The sequence below is a fragment of the Ruditapes philippinarum genome, unplaced genomic scaffold, assembly GCF_026571515.1.
Source record: "Ruditapes philippinarum isolate M1 unplaced genomic scaffold, ASM2657151v2 ctg2661_1_1_1_1, whole genome shotgun sequence".
Lineage (NCBI taxonomy): Eukaryota > Metazoa > Mollusca > Bivalvia > Venerida > Veneridae > Ruditapes > Ruditapes philippinarum.
Window position 1 is genome coordinate 33,091 of NW_026853304.1, and position 10,221 is coordinate 43,311.

A 10,221-nucleotide genomic window follows, 5' to 3' on the forward strand; every position below is an offset into this window, starting at 1 on the left:
TTCAGTACGGGTAAAAATAAAGCTTCGGCCGCTCGACCGTTCGACCCATAACAATTCGTCGAACTAAGCCAGAGCATGGAGCTAAATATAGGCATATGTGGCCAGATTCGACGATAAGAAATAATCATTTGAAACTGTTAATCAGTGTTAGCATTAAAAAATAAATACATTAAATTTAAGATGTGTGAAGTTGGCGGCCTAGCGGTCTGGCGGCGTGAAGTTGGCGGCCTGGCGGCCTAGCGGCCTGGCGGCGTGAAGTTGGCGGCCTGGCGGCGTGAAGTTGGCGGCCCGGCGGCCTGGCGGCCTAGCGGCGTGAAGTTGGCGGCCCAGCGGCCTGGCGGCCTAGCGGCCAAAAATTTTAATGTTGTAAAAATGTTTTTTTAACAATAAAACGGCATTTAATGAAGTTTTAAAGATAATTATTGTTATTTAAACGATATATCTAAAGAAAAAATCACTTTCAGAGATTTTCTTAATTTTGTCATTTTTGTGAAGTTGGCGGCCCAGCGGCCTGGCGGCCTAGCGGCCAAAAGTTTTAATGTTGTTAAAAATGTTTTTTTTAACAATAAAACGGCATTTAATGAAGTTTTAAAGAAAATAATTGTTATTTAAACGATATATCTAAAGAAAAAATCACTTTCAGAGATTTTTTTAATTTTGTCATTTTTGTGAAGTTGGCGGCCCAGCGGCCTGGCGGCCTAGCGGCCAAAAATTTTAATGTTGTTACAATGTTTTTTTTAACAATAAAACGGCATTTAATGAAGTTTTAAAGATAATTATTGTTATTTAAACGATATATCTAAAGAAAAAATCACTTTCAGAGATTTTTTTAACTTTGTCATTTTTGTGAAGTTGGCGGCCCAGCGGCCTGGCGGCCTAGCGGCCAAAAATTTTAATGTTGTAAAAATGTTTTTTTTTAACAATAAAACGGCATTTAATGAAGTTTTTAAGATAATTATTGTTATTTAAACGATATATCTAAAGAAAAAATCACTTTCAGAGATTTTTTTAATTTTGTCATTTTTGTGAAGTTGGCGGCCCAGCGGCCTGGCGGCCTAGCGGCCAAAAAATTAATGTTGTAAAAATGTTTTTTTTTAACAATAAAACGGCATTTAATGAAGTTTTTAAGATAATTATTGTTATTTAAACGATATATCTAAAGAAAAAATCACTTTCAGAGATTTTTTTAATTTTGTCATTTTTGTGAAGTTGGCGGCCCAGCGGCCTGGCGGCCTAGCGGCCAAAAATTTTAATGTTGTAAAAATGTTTTTTTTTTTAACAATAAAACGGCATTTAATGAAGTTTTAAAGATAATTATTGTTATTTAAACGATATATCTAAAGAAAAAATCACTTTCAGAGATTTTTTTAATTTTGTCATTTTTGTGAAGTTGGCGGCCCAGCGGCCTGGCGGCCTAGCGGCCAAAAATTTTAATGTTGTAAAAATGTTGTTTTTTTACAATAAAACGGCATTTAATGAAGTTTTTAAGATAATTATTGTTATTTAAACGATATATCTAAAGAAAAAATCACTTTCAGAGATTTTTTTAATTTTGTCATTTTTGTGAAGTTGGCGGCCCAGTGGCCTGGCGGCCTAGCGGCCAAAAAATTAATGTTGTAAAAATGTTTTTTTTAACAATAAAACGGCATTTAATGAAGTTTTAAAGATAATTATTGTTATTTAAACGATATATCTAAAGAAAAAATCACTTTCAGAGATTTTTTTAATTTTGTCATTTTTGTGAAGTTGGCGGCCCAGCGGCCTGGCGGCCTAGCGGCCAAAAATTTTAATGTTGTAAAAATGTTTTTTTAACAATAAAACGTCATTTAATGAAGTTTTAAAGATAACTAGTGTTATTTAAAGGATATATCAAAAGAAAAAAATCATTTTCAGAGAACTTTTTTATTTTCTCATTTTCCATAGGGAACGAGCCTTGGCGTATTGACGTTCCACTATCTAACCAAATGGTTGATTATTTTTCTCACACACAAATATCAGTGAATCTACTTGCTACGCGCATTACAACGTACCTAGTTTTGAAAAGCGAGGGCTTAGGCGCCTGACTTTCTATGATTCAAAAGCATTATGTACGTCCGCAGAAATTCTACTGACCAATTTTATGTGTGATGCAAGGTTATCATGATAAAACACATCAATATTAAAGTCGGAAAGTGGCATCATATAAGTGTTTATAAGGAATTCAGTCGGTTGACAAAAAGCGTTTACCGTTTACAAAGCTGTTTCTACTTTTTTGGTTATTTTGGCCGAATATTCAATTAAATTATATCAAAATGAGATTCGTCATTAAGAAGCATCTATTATTGAGAGATAATAAATTATAAACCCCTTCATCATTTCCGATAGAGGACCTTTACTGTTCTAATGTTGTTTGAAACCGGTTTGTACCTTAAAGATTAAAGTGATAGCGTTTGTGTTGATGAGTTACGCAATTCGCGGGTCAGTGATTTCCCACAAATATTACAAAAATTTTCAAACAATATTTTTTTGTGTTTATTATTTATATCAGATACATAGGTAAATGTGTTGAGTACGTGTAAGATAATTATTTAGTGACGCAGTGGTCAAGTCCACTATAAGGGTGTAAAACAGTTATCATATTGTATTTATCATCTTTTAACGATATAAATAAACAAAAACTACCAATTTGCCAACCGTCCACTTAACGCAGTAGGTAAGACTGTCAGTTAAATTTCTAGTTGAATATCAATGCAATGCAGGTTCGATTCGCAAAAATTATTTCTGTATGAAGATTATTTAAACGCACTAAGATTACATAATATTTATAATTTGAATATATGGATCAATATATAACATTATATTTTTACTTTTCTGATAATGCTTTCTCCTGATGTGTGGCGTTTTCTCTAACTGTACGCAAGTGCATATCAACCCGTGTCCAAAAAATATCTGATGCATTTGTAACTATTTGAAACAAAACCGGCAAATAAAAAAAAGATACATAAGACAGCCAAATGTAATAGTACTTATATATATAACCATGATTCGACCATGAATATAACACTGAAACGTTCGCTCTGCCTACTGCGCTATCAAGGCACATAAAAATCTGACGTTTTACTTTGGGTTTTATTCATAAGGCATCAGCTTGCCTTACCCTTTTTATGGAAAGCCATGGCTGTCTTATATTGTTCTTTTTTACTTTATTTAACCATTTGGATAATTTATAAGTTCGCTTCGACTATATATGAATTGAAAACACCTTCTAATTTAACCGGAATCCATTATGTTAATCCACAGCTACAATATATGAAACCATACCGTCAGTGTATGAAACGATTTAGCAATATATAAGTTGATTTTCTCGATATATGATTCCAGTTCTTCAATATATGGTACCAAAGTAGCCATGTATGGAACCAGATATCCTATTAAACCGAGTTATCACAAATATTAATTCATTTTTCAATATATGAAACCAATGTATCAATTTATGAAACCAAAGTAGAAATATATAAGTTGGTTATCACATTATATGATACCAATTCTTCAATATATTGTACCAAAGTAGCCATATATGGAACTAGATGTCCTAATATGAAACCGAATTTTCAATATATTAATTCATTTTTACAATTTATGAAACCAATTTATCAATGTACGGAACTAAAGTAGCAATATATGACTTGATTATAACTTTATATGATACCAGTTCTTCAATATATGGTACAGAAAATGCCCCGATATTAATATTTTCAGCAGTTATTTTAGTCAGAATGGGCATGAATGCTTAGATGACGACATATTACAACTTTTTAAAGTCAGTGGTTTTAGTTAATATACATACATATATGTAAACGAAACAGTGAATTTGAGAGAAAAAGCCGTACGTGACCACGATCAAACCGATGGAAAATTCTCTCGCTTCGAATCTGGTGACGCGCATTTCAGATGAAGCACGGGACGAAACATCATGAAATGAAATAATGTGTGCCAGGAAAAAGAAGGTTGTTATATGTACTTTTACATTAGAACATCACGAATTTCAGAGAAAAAAGGGAAAAAACCTACTTTTTGGCTGCATACGCCATCTTGTTTGTTTGGGTTACGAACGGCGTGATCCTCCCCCTTGTTATATATTGCTAACTCGGTTTCATACACTGACGGTATGGTTTCATATATTGTAACTGTGTATTAACATGATGTATTCCGGTTAAATAAGGTGTTTTCAATTCATATTTAGTCGAAGTGAACTTATATATTATCCAAATGGTTAAATAAATTGGAAAAGAACAATATAAGACAGCCATGGCTTTCCATATTTTTTTCGCTCTTATGTAAACAAAGGTTCAAATCGAACTCGATAACGTTTACATTAACGGGTCATACCATTATGATATAATGGGTTGTGCAAGTAATTCAGTTATTTCACTTTGCATTTTTATTGATATATAGAAGATGGATACGTACAACTGATCGAGCAGCGTAGTGGTTAGAGAGTTCTGATTATGAAGAGAAAGTTGGATGATGTATTCTATTATTCATTTAGTGTTAAGTGTCTTGTTCAAGAAAATAACGGCTTGCCCCTAACTGGCTTTGTGCCAACACGGCGAGCGATACATAGATGACTAGTCCGACGCGCTAACCACTCGCCATAATAATACTTTAATTTATTTATTATAAATATACATGCATAATAAGTACTATAATATAGTAATGTTATAAAATATTTATTTCGTGTACAAGTTTTTATTTTCAAAATATGTTAGAGAATAATATGACCGTTATAAAATAAGATTCTATTCTAAATATTGGCATCATTGTAACAAAATGTATTTTTACCATAATTCATGCGGTGTTGAGGTATAACTATTATGCGATACAGATCGAAAATGGGTGCAAAACCTTAATAATTTTAATGAGAAAGCAAAGGTACTGTACATTTATTCTGTGAATATCTGTATATACAACACCATAAGAATGAAGTGTTGAAGTACAGCAATAGTAAGAACGATAAATTGATAAACATGTGATGCATGATAATAATTTAAACAATTACATACAAGCAACATACAACATATACAAATGTTAAAACAAATCAATGTTTAAAAATTACAAGTTCACATATTGAACTTTAACAAATAATAGCGTTAAATGACAACATGGAAACATTTAATACATTTTTACCCGAATAACGACTAATTTACACTTGTGCTAGCAATCGGAATCCGGACCATTCAACCTTTCAGTTTCATCCAAATCATTTAGGGTATGACCATAACCCCATGCTATAATCATGAGTTATTGTTAATCAATGTGTAAGCAAAAGTTATTTTGTAAAGTCAGTAAAGGATGATTATCTGACTTATACTCATGGTTGGGACGGGGAGAATAAATTGGATGGGACCCGAAAAAAAAGTTTTAAAACTTCATAAAGGACCATTCATATTTGTTACAGAAATTGTACACCATATATTAGTCTGCGTTCCACTCCGCATTCTTATGTGCTTCTGTTCGGCTGATCGATATTATCAAAAACACGAACAAGTATGAAATAACGCGTATGTATGTAATGAATAAGCAAAAAATATCAACGCCTGAATCCCAGGCGTACCATACATAAAACAAGTTTACGTCGCTACGTTCACAAAAATGATAAAAGATCTCTCAAAGTGATCCTTTGCTTATATATCTTTTAAATAACAAAAACTTCAGAAAAATTATAAATAAAGAAAAAAAGTGATCTCGAAGTGATTTTTTCTTTTTATTTATCCTTTAAATAACAAGAATTGTCTTTAAAACTTCATTAAATGCCGTTTTATTGTTAAAATAACATTTCTATAACATTAAAATTTTTTGGCTGCCAGGCCGCCAACTTCACAAAAATGAGAAAATAAAAAAGTTCTCTGAAAGTGATTTTTTTCTTTTGATATATCCTTTAAATAACACTTATTATCTTTAAAACTTCATTAAATGACGTTTTATTGTTAAAATAACATTTCTACAACATTAAAACTTTTGGCCGTCAGGCCGCTGGGCTGCCAGGCCGCCAACTTCACAAAAATGAGAAAATAAAAAAGTTCTCTGAAAGTGATTTTTTCTTTTGAATTATCCTTTAATGACACTAATTATCTTTAAAACTTCATTAAATGCCGTTTTATTGTTAAAATAACATTTCTACAACATTAAAATTTTTGGCCGTCAGGCCGCTGGGCTGCCAGGCCGCCAACTTCACAAAAATGAGAAAATAAAAAAGTTCTCTGAAAGTGATTTTTTCTTTTTATATATCGTTTAAATAACAATAATTATCTTTAAAACTTCATTAAATGCCGTTTTATTGTAAAAAAAAACATTTTTACAACATTAAAATTTTTGGCCGCTAGGTCGCCAGGCCGCTGGGCCGCCAACTTCACAAAAATGACAAAATTAAAATATCTCTGAAAGTGATTTTTTCTTTAGATATATCGTTTAAATAACAATAATTATCTTTAAAACTTCATTAAATGCCGTTTTATTGTTAAAAAAACATTTTTACAACATTAAAATTTTTGGCCGCTAGGCCGCCAGGCCGCTGGGCCGCCAACTTCACAAAAATGACAAAATTAAAAAAATCTCTGAAAGTGATTTTTTCTTTAGATATATCGTTTAAATAACAATTATTTTCTTTAAAACTTCATTAAATGCCGTTTTATTGTTAAAAAAACATTTTTACAACATTAAAATTTTTGGCCGCTAGGCCGCCAGACCGCTGGGCCGCCAACTTCACAAAAATGACAAAATTAAAAAAATCTCTGAAAATGATTTTTTTCTTTAGATATATCGTTTAAATAACAATAATTATCTTTAAAACTTCATTAAATGCCGTCTTATTGTCAAAAAACATTTTTACAACATTAAAATTTTTGGCCGCTAGGCCGCCAGGCCGCTGGGCCGCCAACTTCACGCCGCTAGGCCGCCAGGCCGCTGGGCCGCCAACTTCACGCCGCCAGGCCGCCAGGCCGCTAGGCCGCCAACTTCACACATCTTTATGTTAAGAAAATAGGAATTATTTTAATCTGCTTATATTAATGGGTGCATGGAATTGCCGAAAAACACCGAAAACCGAAAAACACCAAAAAATACCGAAAAACACTTAAAATACAAAGAAATATTAAGGCTGTGATTAAATTCAGCAATATAAACAATTCTTGATGGTTATTTGATGAAATGGGTTCAATAATATCAGTTTTAAATCGATAATATATCATAAAATACGCCGATGAATGTATTCGCTGAGCCTGCGTCGCACATAGAAAAGCCGAAAAACACATATGTCACAGGCAAAAAAAAAGAAGCTTATTTCCATTTTAATCACTCCACAATTCCGATCAATAAATTTATCAATTGTCAGCATTATATCGAAAAGAACACACTATAAAAATGTTTTTGGAAACTCAACGGGTAAGCTTAAAAAATATGGATAAGCCGAAAAACGCTTTTTACGGCGATACAATTGGAATAATTCCAACAAAATTAGTTTTATCTACTTTTTTCTATCCTTTAAATGATTAATATTTACTTTCTTTTTGCAACCAGTGTAAATTAGAGAATGATTCTATTCTGTATTTAATGCGTTATGAAAGTGTTTTTCGGCAAAGTAACAGTCTAGCGTCAAAAACATGGAAAAGCCAAAAAAAACAAAAAAAAAACACATTTTTTGTAATAAACATTGTATGAAAGTGTTTTTCGGCTATGTTACTGCCTAGCGTCAAAAACATAGAAAAAAAAATACAGTTTACTTGCGATAAAATAGATATTTTTAAAAAAGTGCTGCTAAATACATTTTTCAACCGTTTAAATGAATAACTATTACATAAATTTTATGACCTTTGTAAAATGTCAGTTATTTTTTGGAATAAGTACAGTATGAAAAAACTTGTGTTTTTCGGCTATGTAACAGTCAGCGTTAAAAACATGGGAAAGCCGAAAACCACATTGGACCCGCGATAAGAAAGTTATATGAATAAAAATACCCATAAAATTAGACTTTTCAATCGTTTAAATAATTAACTTTTACTTTTTATTTGTTTATAGTAAAACCTAATCTAGCAGTCGTTTTATATTTATATGCTATATGAACTTCCGTAGTTACAATAGAGTAAAGAACATATATAGAAAAGCAATAATTTACTTCTGATATAATGACTACACATCATCTAAATCATTACGCAGTATCTTATTATTTATTTCAGTGGTGAAACTTATATGTTGGCTCAGGGTGAGGTTTTAGATTGTTGAATGTCGGTCATTCATCTTATGTCAACTGTGATCTGTCCACGTTTAGCATCGTCGGATACCCACGGCCGAACCATTTACATTTTTTTCAGTTATGTCATGTTAAATGTTAATCAACCATGTGTATCCGACGATGACATTACAGTTGTTAACAATCTGCTGGTCATTTAGTTTGTTAACACTCTACTGGTCACACTTTTGCCCAATTGTCACACAACATCGTAAGAATGTGTGTGACAGGTTTTGCTCGAGTTTGAACATGGATCACCTTGGTTGAAAATCAGAAGTAGGTCACAGTAGCCAAAAAATAGGAAAAATGTTTTAGGTCAATGGTTCATCTAAAGTTAAGAAGTTGGTAACACAGCCTGATTATGGAAAACTCTTGTTAACTTGCTGTCCAATATAAATGAATTTCTTGGAAAGGTTGTATATGAAGACTATGTGTAACAATTATTGAATAATGAATATATTACAGTACATTTGAATTGTTTTGATTATAGATTTCATTTTTATTAATAAACGATAAAGTAATGCATTTGAAAATCAATGTGTAGAGATGAATACAACACACCAGAATATATGTATTAATGCATCAAAGTACAGTACATAGATCTGTAACATGGAAAGCTATACAAAAGGATGTACTATAATTTGGTAATTAAGTCCTGTAGGATGATTCAATTAATTGACTTTGTATAGAGTTCAAGCCGGATCATGTATTTTATTAGATAGCATCACTGGAAACTCAATATTCTATACTGCAGTCCATTTAACGGGTGTTTCAAAAAATAATTTCTTTATTGCTAATCTATCAGCTTGCCTAGCAATAAACAGATGGAACATCACATCGTCCTTGTCTTAAAAATAACTTTTGAAGAAAAAGCCTTGGTGCATGTGAGTCACTTGTTAGGGACATTGACCTTGGTCAGAACATGACTCCTATTGTTTTCGAGGTCAGTAGGTTAAAATCAACATGGCCTTGATGACAAAAATGGATTATATTATCAGGCAATGTATACTTCAGTACTTTCAGTGCTTTGATTATTTGTTTGGGTCGTCTGACCAAACAAATAATGGTAGCGAAATTTCAGACCCTGATGTGCTTTTTGCAAAATCCTAAAGTAGTCCGAACTCCTCGAAGCGGTTACTTCCCTTCATCAGTACACTAACGCCGAATAATTAAGGGGAGACCACTGCGTAAAGATTGTCAAATGACAGGCGCATTAATTTATAAGCCTTCTCGGGGAAGAAAAAATAGTTCCCGATTGGTCGAAGATTTCTAATATTGTGTTATTCTTTACATATAAACATGCTTATATTAAGCTCCGTGATTATTTACATCAGTATTAAACAACAGTGTTACTGTGAACAAAATATCTCAAATTAATAAGGGTAACAAACCCTAATTTAGAATAATGTGGCTTTCTTCAGACTGTTATCATATTACTTCCCCGTGGTCGAAGGGTTACACGCTCGTTTAGGAAGCGAGAGGTCTGGAATTCAAATCCCAGTTAAGGCAACTCATGTTTTTTTATTATTTTTTTTATTGTTTAAGCCAAATAAACATTGAATTGAATATCAGTGTTGCAATTAGCCTTGTAGCAAATTAACTACAGTTATAACACTGGAATCAGCATTGGTGGCACTATACAAACACAAATTGGTTTATAATCTCACAACCTTCACCTTTCTGACATTCTGAGACCAACACAATTCAGCGCCTTCTGTGCTTTGATTTATCATTGAAAAATGTTACGGGTACTATAATGCCACCGGATAAAAAAGTATCCACATGTTACGGTATCCTCTATCATTTATACTTTGTAAGTGTAGAGAACCACATACATACGTTTATAATAGATATAATTATACTTTATCTATCCTAGTTAAGAACTACTCATAAATTAACAATAAAACTTTAAACACACTTCCATTAATTCACATATAACCTTCGTTTTGATTTTATGT